The sequence below is a fragment of the Anoplophora glabripennis genome, unplaced genomic scaffold (genome assembly GCF_000390285.2).
Source record: "Anoplophora glabripennis isolate ALB-LARVAE unplaced genomic scaffold, Agla_2.0 scaffold605, whole genome shotgun sequence".
NCBI lineage: Eukaryota > Metazoa > Arthropoda > Insecta > Coleoptera > Cerambycidae > Anoplophora > Anoplophora glabripennis.
In genome coordinates, this window is record NW_019416695.1 from 176,539 (window position 1) to 192,674 (window position 16,136).

Below are 16,136 nucleotides of genomic sequence, written 5' to 3' on the forward strand. Positions count from 1 at the left end.
ATTTCATTACGATATTTTATGAAAGTAAAGAACAGGTAGGCAACATAAATTACGGGTATTTATTTATTTGCAAGCGTTTATTATTATCAAAACGCATGTATATTTATACTTTCCTCAAAATCATACATATGATTTTGAGGAAATTCGATTGTTCGCCTCAAGCATAGTAAATTCCTCTTCATAAATTTCTCAATGCTCTTCGATACCAGAAATTTAAGTATTCAAAAGATATCAAACCCCAAAGAAAAAACTCCTAATTGCGATTGAATTATACCAATATACAGGGTGGGCCAATTTAATCTATGCACCCAAATTTCTCCGCACCTAAACGAAATACGGAAAAATGGTTTAGCCTATAGTTGTTCAGGACAATGGGAGTCACCTATCTGTACTAGCTTTGACCTTAAGATTCATTTTCAAGGTCATTTGTAAGTCAGTGGTTTTTAAAATGGGAATCCCTATTTTTGACAACGGTTTCCAAAAAGGGCGGGAAATTTTACGTCCGAAAAGATAATTTCAAGATTGTTTTCGTGACCTCGAGAAGGTCAATTGAAGGTCAAATGCTCAAAACTGCCTGGTAGCTGTTAAGAGTTCTCTGGCGGAATGAACGTTGTGAAGGTACCTTTATAGGAAATATCGAACTCAAACGTGACAACGACCTTAACAATGTTGATTGACCTTGAGGTCATTTTCAAGGTCATTTGTATGCCAGAGTGTCTTTTAATGGAAAGCTTTGTTTTTGACACCGGATTTAAAAAAAGTGAACAATTTAACGTCAAAACTGATATTTTAATTGTTGAGGTTCTGACCTTGAGAAGGTCAAATGCTGGAAATTTGCTTGCTAGCTGCTTATTTAATTGTTTGGGCAGATTTAATGTTATGAAGATACTTTGAAAAGGTAGATCAAATTCACATTTCACAACGACCTTGACCTTCAGGTCAATTTTCAAGGTCATTTGAAGGTCCCGGTGTTTTTTTACCTTAAATTGACTTTCTCGAGGTTACGAAAAGAAACATGAAAATATCATTTCGGACGTAAAAATAGGGATTCTTATTTATAAAAAAAACTTTTACCTCGAAAATGAGTATCAAGGTCAAAGGTAGTTGATAGGTGATCCCCACTGTCCTGAACAACTTTTGTCTGAACCATCTTTCCGTATCTCGTTTAGGTACGGAGAAATTTACGTGCATGGATTAAAATGGCCCAATAAAGCTAGTGGTAAATGATTATTCAAAATAAAAACTAAAAATCATATTTCTAAAAGAAATATGAAAGCTAATATTACGTTTACTTTTAATTACGTTTTTTAAAAATATGTTTAGTAAAATGGACAAAAATTTTTAGGTATAAAAGAATTCTCTTTGATCTACTCACATAAAACATTTCTGACATAAGTTTCAAAATGTAATTTTTTTCTACAAACTTAATGTTTATACATAATATTGTTCCGTTAATATTTATTAATTTCATATTAAATTGTGATACGTGATTAGTTTTTTTTCAAAGGTGACAGAACAGCAAGAATACAAGAAATTTCTTTGAATTTAACACTATTTAACAGTTTAAGTATATCAGGCATACGTTTTTTTTTAGACATCATTTTTAGTTTCTATTTTGGATAATAATTATTTATTACTAACTATAATTCAATGATGTGGAGTTAAATATATTTTGCACACCTAGATTTTTGGTTTCGAATAACATTGTTTGTCTTCATTCGACAAGACCTTTTAAAAAAATTGTTTGAATTAGTTTAATACTTCCACGCGCATTTTTTACTATTACACGAACAGCTATAACAATCCCTTCATATTTGTTCTAGTCCTACGCCTCTTGAAAACAGTTACCACAGTGCATCAAGTCTTTATTTTGGGAAAGCTACCAGATCCAAATATAAACCTGTAAACTACACCCTCCTTCACTCAATCACTTCTTAAGTTAAATATAGACCAATTTAAATGTCTGGTGGTAACAGGACCACCAATTTATCCAGTTAAAATACTGTCCAAATCCCGTATAAAAATACCGACACAAATTTAAACGCCCTTATTGCTTGAACTTGAATTTATTAATCAATGAATGCTCACGATTTAAGCCTAACTGAAAGATCAATGACGTAATATAACATGTAGAGACTTTTCTCAACTTGTCGATACAATTTCGACCGCTCTTGTTCAAAATAATGAAGATAACAGTCATAGATATGTAAATTTGTCTAGTAGCTTGCTTATGAGACGTTTTAATGTAGTGAATTCAGTACATTGTAGAGTTTATTGGCCGTTGGTGGCACTGCAACCCAGTCCGTAAATTAGGACACTATAAAATTGCCTTTTGCGACACCAATGATATTTATGTATATCCAATTCCGCCTGAAGAAACGACCCTTCTTGTTCCAATAACGACAAGAACCCACCCCGAGTATATAAGCTTTCCCTATCGGCGGTGCATCATCAATTTAAGCCGAAACGAATCGATACGGTCCAATATATGTAGCTGCATTTGATGCTATGGCATGCATTGTGCAAACCAACTCGACTGGTATTGGGATAGGTCATAGTGCTGTTCTATTCTAGTTGGTTTGGCCGTCGACTTCGCCGCGACAGACGAAGATGGAATTTAATGGTCGCGAGTGTCTGATCGCCCACGTGGTGAAAAGCCACAAAGCCGGTCTCGGCGGGGGAAGCGGACCCGTTGCATAGGCAAACATATTTACATTGATACTGTAGCGTGTTGCCAGGCGCAATGTTACAATATGAAATCGGAAGAGGTTTTAAAACTTTGTAACGGATATGGATTTATATTCATAATAAAGCTTATTTACTAGTACATTTACAGATAAATGTTTGTCCTACAAGCAAGATGCTGTTTGTACACGGTTTCAGTTAGATAATAGTTAAAATTAACGTAATATAAGGCAATAATATACAAATTTGACCAAAGTTGTAGTTTATTCCAATAACACCANACGGATTTTAAATAAAGGATACAAGTCTTCGCGAGGATAATACGATATATTTGCTATATATATATATAATAATTATATTGTACATAGTTTACACACAATACATTTTCGAACGCGTACGCATCTTTACCCGAATTTGACGCGCAATATCTCCGATGTCCGAGGTCTGTAGGTTCGCAGTGTGTACAGCTGCTAGTAAATTATTAGCGCTGTTGCCACATCTACATAGTCTTTATGCGTTAATTAAATATAATTCAAAACTACTTAAGTATGATATTTTTATGTTGTTAATTAGTCAATATGTATGCTATGTGCATATGAGTAGATTTATTTCCTATATAGGTAATGTTTATCGCAAATAATTTCAATAGAATTTAATTTTTTCAAATTGGCAGCGGGCTTTAGTCCCATAAGAAAAACATAGGACCCCCCTGCGCTCCTCACTTCCCTCGGGCCCCGATATACCTTAAATACTGTATTTACAGTGTCGAGAACAAATGAGATTAAAGTTGATCAAATACTACAAAAATGCGAATATTTGGAACAACCTCCCTAAAATTGCAAACCCTACACCCTTAGGTTTGTCTTGCTGCGATATTTTTAGGGTCCACTTAATAAAAAATAATTGCGGCAAAAAACATAACCTCTTTTTTTCTATCTAACCATAAGCCTAAGAACACTGAACACCTTACTCCAGATCTCCTTTTCTTCTTCTTCTTATTCGACTAAATAAGTTGCAAGGAATTTCAAAATTTTTGAAATGGGTTACTTACACCTGTGAAAAAATTAATGCACAAAGCTAAAAAATCAAGGGTTATTTTTACCAAACCAAATCTACACCCTTTTAAAATAGCTGACTTGCTCAAGGTCACAATATTTTATTTCCTTAAGACTTATTTATCTATGACATTACTGATCTATATCATAGGTTTTTTTTTAAATTACAGCTTTTCAAAAGCGATTAATGTTAACTTTAAATTTTCAAATCATAATCATTGTTTGGATTCAATTATTCTCGGACAAAAAGAAACTAATAATGTCGTTTAATAGAAATCAACGATTTTGCTCGCTTTTTCCTAGAATTTGGGTTAGCGAAATGGAAAAAGTAGTAAATTTCCGAGCGATATGAACTAAAGGAAGTGCATAGCACAGAACGTGCTACAAAATAAAAAGAACATTTATAAAGGACAAAAAAAACAAACGTATCAATTTCTGCAGACCGTATCAGAGGTTTAGAATTTCTGTAGCGTATCGTATGTCTATGTGCAAAAAATATGCAGCTGGCGTGGTGGGAAAGTACAGTCGGGTGTAAATCAAAGCGATATTAATCGGAAGAGTTAAAGCGACCAACAAAATATTGTATAAAAATTCAGTAATTTGAAAAGTACTGTTTACCTAGAGGTATTTTACTGTACTAGAAAAAGCCTACAATTTTATTTCCGATTTTTAGAAAGGGTATTTCAAAAATCACCCTGTACGACTAATCGACCCCATCGATATCCCACTTCTGATGTAAGTAGCACACAATAAATCAATGTCAATTAATCCAAAAGAATTCCGGGACCCTGCTATTTTTCGAATTTTTAGAACCAAAATCCTACAACAGCATTTACCCACCTTCAGTTAAATCAAGCTAAAACAGATATATTTTTAGCCCTGCCCACCTCTAGCGACCGTAAATTTTCAGGCGCAAATGCGGGAAACTGCGTAGCCTCGGGTGACATTACATGCATTTTTTCGAACAAGTAAGTTCGCGGCTGAAATTTAATTTTACTACCAAGGCCGCCTATAACGTTTCGGGGAGGGATGCCAAACATATTACCGCCAGACAGGTGCCGAGGATATATGTCCACCGACCATCTAAAATATCCGAAACACACCTCTTCATCCCCTTGCCCGCCAATAATAATCCGCTGTAAACATTATTATTTACATACACTCGGCTAATAATAGAATTTGATATCGTTTCGCCGTTAAAGTCTATTTTTAGCTGGTAAACACATAAGAGCTAAACCAAATACGTGTGTGGATGTTATTGTATTTCGCACAATAATATGTGGCAAAGATTAAATGAAAGTGCGTTCTTCTCGGTACACACATTTATTTTCGAAATTGGAGAAACAATTTTATTCTTAAGATTCATTACGGAGTATTACTCCAAAAGACCTAAACTGTTTCACTCTTTCAAGAACTCTTTTCTGTGACCAAGCTGCATTTACAAGAGATGGAATCAACAATTTCCACAACGATCATGCGTCCGCAATCGAAAACCCTCATGATATTTGAGAAAACCATTATCAGAGACGTTTCTCCGTAAACGTTTGGGCTGGAATAATTGATAATGAAGTTATCGAAACACATTTCTTCAACGGAAATTTGAACAGCGACATGTACCAAGCTTTTTTGGAGAACGATGTACCTCTACTACTTCAGGACATTCCTCTTCAAATCAGAAAGACGATGCTCTTTTTACATAATGGTGGTCCCATTATGGAAGAGGTGTCATTAATTTCGCCAAAGAAAAGTATCCAAACCGATGGATAGGTCGTGGTGGTCCCATTACTTGACCACCACGATCTCCGGATCTCAACCCGTTGGACTTATTCAGTGGAGACATGTGAAGACACTTACCTATTGGTTTAGCTAAGGTTTGATTGACTATGCCCTGTAATTTTAATAAATTGTTGTTCTGCTACCCCCTTTTTGGCCAAATTTGAGCAATCGCTTTTACAGAATGATTGATCTACATTTTTAATGTCAATTCCTGTAACAGAAGACGCAGATTTAAACCACAAAAACGTAGTATTCTTCCCAACAGTTAATTTGTCCAGAAGTTATAATAAACTGAAAGTTATATAAAAAAATCCAGCGAACAAGAGAAAAATAAAACACAAGCAAATTTTGGAGACGTTAGTAGTCCAGGGAACTAAGGGTTTCCCGCAATTCTTTCGGATATAACCGATTAATAGTGCCGATGAGCGCTTTTGCCCAGGGGATGGAAGCCACCCCTTCTAGGGGGTGAAACATAAAATATTGAAAATAATTCCAGGAATCGATAAAGCAATCAATTTTAAGCAAAAAGTATATTATGAACATTTTTCGATAAGTCAATATCTTCTGAGTCATTGGTGATTGAAAATGTACATTTTTTATTAAAAAACAGACGGTTTTCAGTAGTTTTTCTCGAATAACTCGAAAAATAAACATTCTATGAAAAAAAAATCTCGAAGAAAATGAAGCTTTTAGAAAATGAAAAAAATTTAGTTTTTTTCATTTATGTAGGTGCAATAGGTGCTGAGATACGGCTGGTTGAAGATAATTTCATGTCCGCCAGACAAAATTGGAAGCATTTAACGTAAAATAACTAAAAATTTATATTTTTCAAGAAAAATGCACAGAAGATTTTTTAAAGTACTTTAAAAAATCTTTAAAATGAACTTGACTAAGTAATTAGAATAAAAATTAACAAATTTATGATGAAAATAAAACTGATCAGTACAAAAACTGATGAATTTTTCACGAGATTTAAAATTAAAGGTAATCATCCTACAATTTATAATTTTTATGTGTTAACCGTATATTATGCAAGTGTAAGCGGTTTAGAATGCATATTTTTGAAAATATCACGTTTTGATTGATTTTTTTTTTAATTCCAAAAAATAACATATTTTTGAAAATAACCTTAAAAATAAAGAAGATACGAAAAATATTCAAGGGTACAAAAGTTTAGATTTTTTTTCACAGAATATTTTGGTTCTTTTTTATTTGTGTAAGATAAAAATTAACAGAGATGTTGTACTATCAAATTATATCAAACTGTTAAAAAGTATGTTTTAAGACAATAAAATGAAATGAAAGATATTCCCCCGAAACGAAACACTAAATAGTTTATGACTTGTGATCATTGAAAGGACTTTTTAGATATTGGAATGTCCGAAAGAAAAGAGTACGAGAAAAATAAAACACTGTTAAATAAAACGGCTTTTGGTAAAAGGTAGCAGCAGTCGCCGAGCTAAAAGTGGTTCACATTCCAGGCATTCTAACAGGAGACAGTGCAGTCGAACTCTTTGTGTGGCTACCACCTCTAAGAACGGATGTTACGTTTTAGTCGAGAATGTTCTTAAGAAAACACACCCCTCCTAGAACTATTTTCGTATCGTTTGGAAGAGACCTACGAATCACCTATTATTGGGCTTTACAGAGGTTGCAGTAGCTGGAAACATGCAACAAACAGCGAAACCGATTCGGGACACACCAAACTTTTACATATTTGACATCCTAAAGTTGCATTTAGTAGAGCTAAGTTCGTGGCTTCTTGCCGTTAGTCTCATTAAAGCGGTGGAATAAATGACAGGTGCAGGGATACATGTTTGCAAACCGGTCCAGCTAAGTACTCGCCATGGAGGTCGAGGGAAATAAAAAAAAATAGCGTAGTATTTATAGAATCCTTTGCCGATGTGATACCGCATCGTACAAGTTTGTCCCAGGTGATGCATATAAAGCGTCTTCATTTGAATCCGTAATATGTTGTTAAAATAAATATTTGAGCGAGCTTTTCAAAACATCGGTTTATTCTTGAAATTTGGGCTCAGCGCTGTGAAAGGAAAACTAACTGCATAGTAGTGTTTTTTAAATCAAAAATATTTATTGATACTGATAGTTAAAAATGACAAATATATCAGTCTTGTTCTAGAAAATCCTAGACTACCAATACTTGATACTTTTTAATACATATTTATTACTTCAAACTCGTTAACAGTCCTATTTTATAACGATTTCTTCCTGCCAGTAATATTCAAATGTCACTGCAGTAGTAGCAGTGTCATAAATATAATTTATATTTATGGGTTTTTTGCTCTTTGTATAAACGATCTTACCAAAAGACCAATTTTTATTACTGTTGCATATAAAGAAACATTGTCATAATAAAAACAAAATAAAGAATTCCGTATAAAATTCAAATTATTCTCACTACCATACAAGTTATATCGGGTTTTCAAAAAGTTTGGAACCCCCCCTCTATCTCGGAAAATACTGCTCAAACAAGAAATGACTAGAACAAATAATGTTGCAGGGTTTTGAGTGAGCAATCCAACAGTGACCTTGAAGGTCATTTAGAGGTCAAGTTGAACATTTACGGTTCCATTTAAAATTTACATACTGCCAACCTATAGGTTCTTCAATTGAGATCGGAAAGACTATACCACATATGTTGATACTAAATTTAATGATGTGCAAACTGTGATAAAAAAATGATATATATGTTCAATGTTTGTAAATTGGTTTCTTTAAAACTTAGTCTAACTTGTTTAATTCTTATTTACTAGACGTATCTCAAAAGTCAAAAATGTATATTGCCAGAACCGGAGTTCCGCAAGGATCGAATTTAGGCCCACTTTCATTTTTAATATTCATTAATGACATAACATCACACACGGTCTCTAAAAATGTTACTTGTGGTTGATGATTAGAAGTACATTAAAAAATACGTTGTTAAATCTTGTCCACTGAAGGACGAAAAAGGGAGCAGTTTTAACAATAATCGACTTAATAACATTGTTATTGAACGTTGTTTATCTCATAAAGATTTAGGAATATTGTTTGATTCTAACCTTACTTTTACGAGCGGCAAAAAATTTTCACGAACGCCACTGGAAATGGCAAATTTTTTGTTTTATTAAAATATTTGCTTTAAGTAATAACATGATTGTATTTAATTTCAAATAAGGTCCCACAAAATAAAAGACCTGTATGAAATAAAAATAACTAAAGCTATTAACTTTAAAAAAATATATACAAAATTATAAACATTAAACTTCGAAGAACATATCAGCAACTCCCTGCATATAAGCTACTCAGCAAATATTTGCCTCTAATTAGATAAATCCAGTGGCGGCTCTTAACTTCCATATCAAGGAAGGCGGAAAAATTGGTACGAAATATCGAAAAAAATTAAATACGAGTATAATTGGGTAGTTTTATTTTAAGTACTATTGAAATATAAGGAAAATGTGCTCAACATTATTTTTTATGGTGAAAGTCCATTCTTCTGCTTTTGTCCGAAATAAACTTTCAATTACTTCTTTAGTAAAGTTTAGTATTTCTCGCACCACTGATTTTTCAATAGATAGCAAGTACTGTTAGTCTTATACAATTTAATTTTTAACTTTTATAGTCTTTAAAAAAACAAACACACAAGAAACAAAACGTAGGTAACAAAATTTTACACCAAACGTAAATAAATTACGTTTAATAAGAGAAAAAAAAAAACAGTGAATAGCTACCATTTGGTTGTTAGCGGACTAAATAGGGCCCACATTTCGGAGTAAATATGCGCTACTCCCACTCCGTCTGTCACGACGACGGTAACCATGACCACCGCTGTTAACACTTTTCAGATTTAGGGGCGAGCTACCAGGCGAGGAGCTCACGTATTCAGTGTTTTTCAAATATATTTTGCAATTCCTTTGTAAATTTTTTCACTATGAAAGTTTCTAGGGGGGCGGTGCCTCAGAACACCAGCCGCCACTGGATAAATCATAGGCCCAAGTTGCTTCAGTTTACGTCAAACATCGTCTTCAGATGTTCGAAAACATGTAACATATTTTTTAATTTTCAACACGGATTAAAACCTGAAACGCCCTGTATATTAGCTTTCCTGTAACTGGGTGTATCCTGTATCCTTTAGATCAATAAACATTATTACTATTAAAATATCCGATAAACTGAGCCATAGAAAGCATCAAACAGAATCGAAGGTGCATCTCTTTAAGCAGCATCTGCATCTGCCACCCACCACCCCCCTGTACCTTCGGCCCCGATGTTCTCGTACCTGCACTGGACTACGGTTAGAATCCGCCAAGGGGAAAATAAGAGAAAATAGAGTTACATCCAGTCAGCTAGACCCGCTCTACGAGCCAAGCCCGTCCAACGGGTCGATCTTTTTTCCTTTATTCTTACTTCTGCAACGCGTCGCCTTGGCCGTGCCGGCAATTTGCACAGCGAATAATAAATAAATTGTAATAATAAATTAATATGAGGAATGCTACGCTGTGGGATGCAGCCAAAGGTCGATGTGCACGTATGCGTGTGCACTTTTTCACTTGCCGCTTCCTCGCCAAACGTTACGATTGAAGGAAGGTACAGTTAATGCCGCCTAGCAACGTACTTTTACGAAAGTCGTATCTCGCCGGACTGTTACAATTCGCGGGGAAACGGCTGATACAGAATGTTCTCTAAGGGCGTTATGTTGACACATAACTATTTTCAAGCGCAACGGAGAACGACGAACAAAAAAGGAACAAAGAACTGACCGAAAGACATTTTTAAATCTTTCTTCACTACAAAACAACTGTATTTTATTGCAATGAAATATATGCAACTAGAATGTTCATTCATTCATGTGAAACAAATGCAGAAGCTTAAACTTAAATTTTATATAAACCGTCATTTTCATAAGTATCAAATCGTCACCTTTTAGCAATATAAATACTAATAATACCTAATATTGTTGTGTATGTAATATGTTATTATTTATATTATTTTTACAAAGGTTATTTAAAATTTATGTCTTCGAAATTACTTAATTAATGCATTTTGGGCTGCTGCTACATTCACCTTAATCTGCTGTATTTTTTCAGCTAATTCTGCGACCAAAAATAAGAGAAAAGGCATAGGAATGTTGATGATACCTACAAATGGAGAGGGCTACTTAAGAGTGAGCCCGTCAAAGCTGTTGTTCCCCGGATATCTCCCAATTTGTTCTACACGAAACAATGAAATTTGACACTAGGTGCGATGGTTAGGTTTTGAATCTAATACACACAAAATAATTAATAAAATTTAATGAGAAGTATTCCGTACTAGGGGGAGGCGTTTCTCCAGCTGATTTGAATCTGCATTTCTTCTCTACAAACCATAATTTATTTTAATCCAATGAAAGTAAGAAAAGACTTAACAAAGATGAAGATTGTCTTCGTTTTCGCCATTTTTTATTTTAGATATGACAAATTAATTGCAACAGTTTACGTTGAATTTCCATACAAACCATCATTCTCAATAACCTTTTTAAGTATCAAATCGTCACTTTTTGACAATATAAATTCTAATTTCCTATAATGTATTATTAAAATTTATATGATTTTTTTTATAACGGTGCTTACACTTTCTCGCCTTAATTGCATATTTTTTCAGAAAAAAAAAAATAGAAAAATTACACGAATGCACATATAAATGGAGGGCTACTTACGGGTGAGCCCTATTAACGTATTCGTTAGTATTGTTGGTTTTTAAGCATATAGTATCTACAAACAAATAAGTAGCTTCTTTGGATGAAAATAAACCAATTTAAATCAACTTACTTTGCTACAATTTAGCGGGACTTGAAAGAAATGGAAGAAAAACATTTTTAAGGCCTGCAACTTGTTAAGGAATGAAATTTGTACAAATACAACTTAATATAAATCAGTTTATTTTTATTCAAGAAAACTAACATTTAAAGTATCGTCTATTCTTTTCCGGACTGTCAATTTATCATAACCTGTCACTTGACAGGAGAATAGATAGCTTACTTGTACCACATTTCAATAATACAGTTTTTTTGGAAAATGTATGGCTAAAATTTGATTGTGAAAAATCTCTAAATATTTTATGCTCATGTACAGAGCCCTGTACAAACTAAAATAAAATGTAGCCAGCTAATTTTGGGACACCCCCTGTATATTGTGACAATTGTACAACGTTCAGATATCCAACAATATTAGTTTAATGAATAAACATCCAATATCCTACACAATTTTCCAATAAATACACGTTTTTTTTAAAAACACTTATCTATATTTACTTTTTCGTATATTGCAAGAAATATTTCAAAACGAAAGCGCGATAAACATACGATTTGCGGATGCAGGAACATCTATCGCGTATTTATTATCTTTCACCTTTGAATTTTCAACAGTTCATCATTAAGAATACAAAAAAGTGACGCCGAAACCACCGAGATAATATTACCACGACGTTCACATTTCTGTTGGGATATCGATAAAATTAAAACAAATACGGGAAGTTTAAAGTCAAAACATCGGTAATAAATTGTTTTATTTTTATTTGAATTCTGAACTATTTCGCCCACATCAATGTCGACGGAATCGGTAAACCCTATACATTTTAGTCTCATTTCTGGTTCAAAATTTCTTTGTACGAGTATATCATAACTGTAACGTTCTTATCGTCATAATACCCGTCATCAGTTGAAGCGTATAATTCAGCTGTAATTAAAATAATTATAGAGAAGTATTTTCTATTATTAACACCCGACTACAAGCTAGTTTTTAGAATAATTATTATGCATAACATTAAATTTTGATAATTTTTGGGTAAAAATTATGTTATTTGAAGCTATTTCTCCTTTGGTGCAATCACTCTTGACGTCTTCTTCTTGTTTGATATCGATATAACAAACTGTTTCAAGATAAATTTGTTTAGAGACGAAGATACCATTCTATTTTCAACATATCTTAACGATAATAAATACATAAAAACAAAAATTCGTCATTCATGCAACAAAATAAGTAAGTACATAATATCAAAGGCCATTTGACATTCTGCTATTATTTTGCTAAATAAACAACCAATTGTTGTTTCCAAGTTTTTATTACTAAGATATGTCGGAAATAACATGGTATATTTATCGTAAACGCGTCTGTCTCCAAAAAGGTTCGTTGTATCGATAAAAAGTACAAAGTCTTAAAAAAGGCGACGACAAAAATGTATATTGAAAAAATTAACTTATGTTATTTTTGCGAGTCCTAAATAAGAGAGATTTCACAAGCACGCTACAATTTACAACAAAGTAACTATTGCCATCTTGTATGAAAATGTAAAATGTAAGCGACTGTACAGCGAATTTCATTACGATATTTTATGAAAGTAAAGAACAGGTAGGCAACATAAATTACGGGTATTTATTTATTTGCAAGCGTTTATTATTATCAAAACGCATGTATATTTATACTTTTCTGAAATCATACATATGATTTTGAGGAAATTCGATTGTTTGCCTCAAACATAGTAAATTCCTCTTCATAAATTTCTCAATGCTCTTCGATACCAGAAATTTAAGTATTCAAAAGATATCAAACCCCAAAGAAAAAACTCCTAATTGCGATTGAATTATACCAATATACAGGGTGGGCCATTTTAATTTATGCACCCAAATTTCTCCGCACCTAAACGAAATACGGAAAAATGGTTTAGCCTATAGTTGTTCAGGACAATGGGAGTCACCTATCTGTACTAGCTTTGACCTTAAGATTCATTTTCAAGGTCACTTGAAAGTCAGTGGTTTTTAAAATGGGAATCCCTATTTTTGACAACGGTTTCCAAAAAGGGCGGGAAATTTTACGTCCGAAAAGATAATTTCAAGATTGTTTTCGTGACCTCGAGAAGGTCAATTGAAGGTCAAATGCTCAAAACTGCCTGGTAGCTGTTAGAGTTCTCTGCCGGAATGAACGTTGTGAAGGTACCTTTATAGGAAATATCGAACTCAAACGTGACAACGACCTTAACAATGTTGATTGACCTTGAGGTCATTTTCAAGGTCATTTGTATGCCAGAGTGTCTTTTAATGGAAAGCTTTGTTTTTGACACCGGATTTAAAAAAAGTGAACAATTTAACGTCAAAACTGATATTTTAATTGTTGAGGTTCTGACCTTGAGAAGGTCAAATGCTGGAAATTTGCTTGCTAGCTGCTTATTTAATTGTTTGGGCAGATTTAATGTTATGAAGATACTTTGAAAAGGTAGATCAAATTCACATTTCACAACGACCTTGACCTTCAGGTCAATTTTCAAGGTCATTTGAAGGTCCCGGTGTTTTTTTACCTTAAATTGACTTTCTCGAGGTTACGAAAAGAAACATGAAAATATCATTTCGGACGTAAAAATAGGGATTCTTATTTATAAAAAAAACTTTTACCTCGAAAATGAGTATCAAGGTCAAAGGTAGTTGATAGGTGATCCCCACTGTCCTGAACAACTTTTGTCTGAACCATCTTTCCGTATCTCGTTTAGGTACGGAGAAATTTACGTGCATGGATTAAAATGGCCCAATAAAGCTAGTGGTAAATGATTATTCAAAATAAAAACTAAAAATCATATTTCTAAAAGAAATATGAAAGCTAATATTACGTTTACTTTTAATTACGTTTTTTAAAAATATGTTTAGTAAAATGGACAAAAATTTTTAGGTATAAAAGAATTCTCTTTGATCTACTCACATAAAACATTTCTGACATAAGTTTCAAAATGTAATTTTTTTCTACAAGCTTAATGTTTATACATAATATTGTTCCGTTAATATTTATTAATTTCATATTAAATTGTGATACGTGATTAGTTTTTTTTCAAAGGTGACAGAACAGCAAGAATACAAGAAATTTCTTTGAATTTAACACTATTTAACAGTTTAAGTATATCAGGCATACGTTTTTTTTTAGACATCATTTTTAGTTTCTATTTTGGATAATAATTATTTATTACTAACTATAATTCAATGATGTGGAGTTAAATATATTTTGCACACCTAGATTTTTGGTTTCGAATAACATTGTTTGTCTTCATTCGACAAGACCTTTTAAAAAAATTGTTTGAATTAGTTTAATACTTTCCACGCGCAATTTTTACTATTACACGAACAGCTATAACAATCCCTTCATATTTGTTCTAGTCCTACGCCTCTTGAAAACAGTTACCACAGTGCATCAAGTCTTTATTTTGGGAAAGCTACCAGATCCAAATATAAACCTGTAAACTACACCCTCCTTCACTCAATCACTTCTTAAGTTAAATATAGACCAATTTAAATGTCTGGTGGTAACAGGACCACCAATTTATCCAGTTAAAATACTGTCCAAATCCCGTATAAAAATACCGACACAAATTTAAACGCCCTTATTGCTTGAACTTGAATTTATTAATCAATGAATGCTCACGATTTAAGCCTAACTGAAAGATCAATGACGTAATATAACATGTAGAGACTTTTCTCAACTTGTCGATACAATTTCGACCGCTCTTGTTCAAAATAATGAAGATAACAGTCATAGATATGTAAATTTGTCTAGTAGCTTGCTTATGAGACGTTTTAATGTAGTGAATTCAGTACATTGTAGAGTTTATTGGCCGTTGGTGGCACTGCAACCCAGTCCGTAAATTAGGACACTATAAAATTGCCTTTTGCGACACCAATGATATTTATGTATATCCAATTCCGCCTGAAGAAACGACCCTTCTTGTTCCAATAACGACAAGAACCCACCCCGAGTATATAAGCTTTCCCTATCGGCGGTGCATCATCAATTTAAGCCGAAACGAATCGATACGGTCCAATATATGTAGCTGCATTTGATGCTATGGCATGCATTGTGCAAACCAACTCGACTGGTATTGGGATAGGTCATAGTGCTGTTCTATTCTAGTTGGTTTGGCCGTCGACTTCGCCGCGACAGACGAAGATGGAATTTAATGGTCGCGAGTGTCTGATCGCCCACGTGGTGAAAAGCCACAAAGCCGGTCTCGGCGGGGGAAGCGGACCCGTTGCATAGGCAAACATATTTACATTGATACTGTAGCGTGTTGCCAGGCGCAATGTTACAATATGAAATCGGAAGAGGTTTTAAAACTTTGTAACGGATATGGATTTATATTCATAATAAAGCTTATTTACTAGTACATTTACAGATAAATGTTTGTCCTACAAGCAAGATGCTGTTTGGACACGGTTTCAGTTAGATAATAGTTAAAATTGACGTAATATAAGGCAATAATATACAAATTTGACCAAAGTTGTAGTTTATTTCAATAACACCACCACACAAAAAAAAAAGTTGTCTGAAATGTACATTCGACATATGATTTCCGATGTATTTTCGCCCACTGAACACGAATCCGGTGTCAGAATTGCTCCATCACCCTTCAATTTTCAGCAAAACACCGAAGAATCTTCTGAAAAATGAAAATTTACCTTTTTCAGAAGACTCTTTAGCGTTTTGCTGAAAATTGAAGGGTGATGGAGCAATTCTGACTCCGGATTCGTGTTCAGCGGGCGAAAATACATCGGAAATCATATGTCGCATGTACATTTCAGACAACTTTTTTTTTGTGTGGTGGTGTAAT

At 33.6% G+C, this 16,136-nt stretch overlaps 1 protein-coding gene across 2 annotated transcripts in view; it reads right to left on the reverse strand.

Annotated features, from left to right (window-relative positions):
• LOC108910504 (cell surface glycoprotein 1) overlaps positions 1-16,136 on the reverse strand; it is a 131,768-nt gene that overhangs the window by 31,665 nt on the left and 83,967 nt on the right. The window lies entirely within an intron of this gene.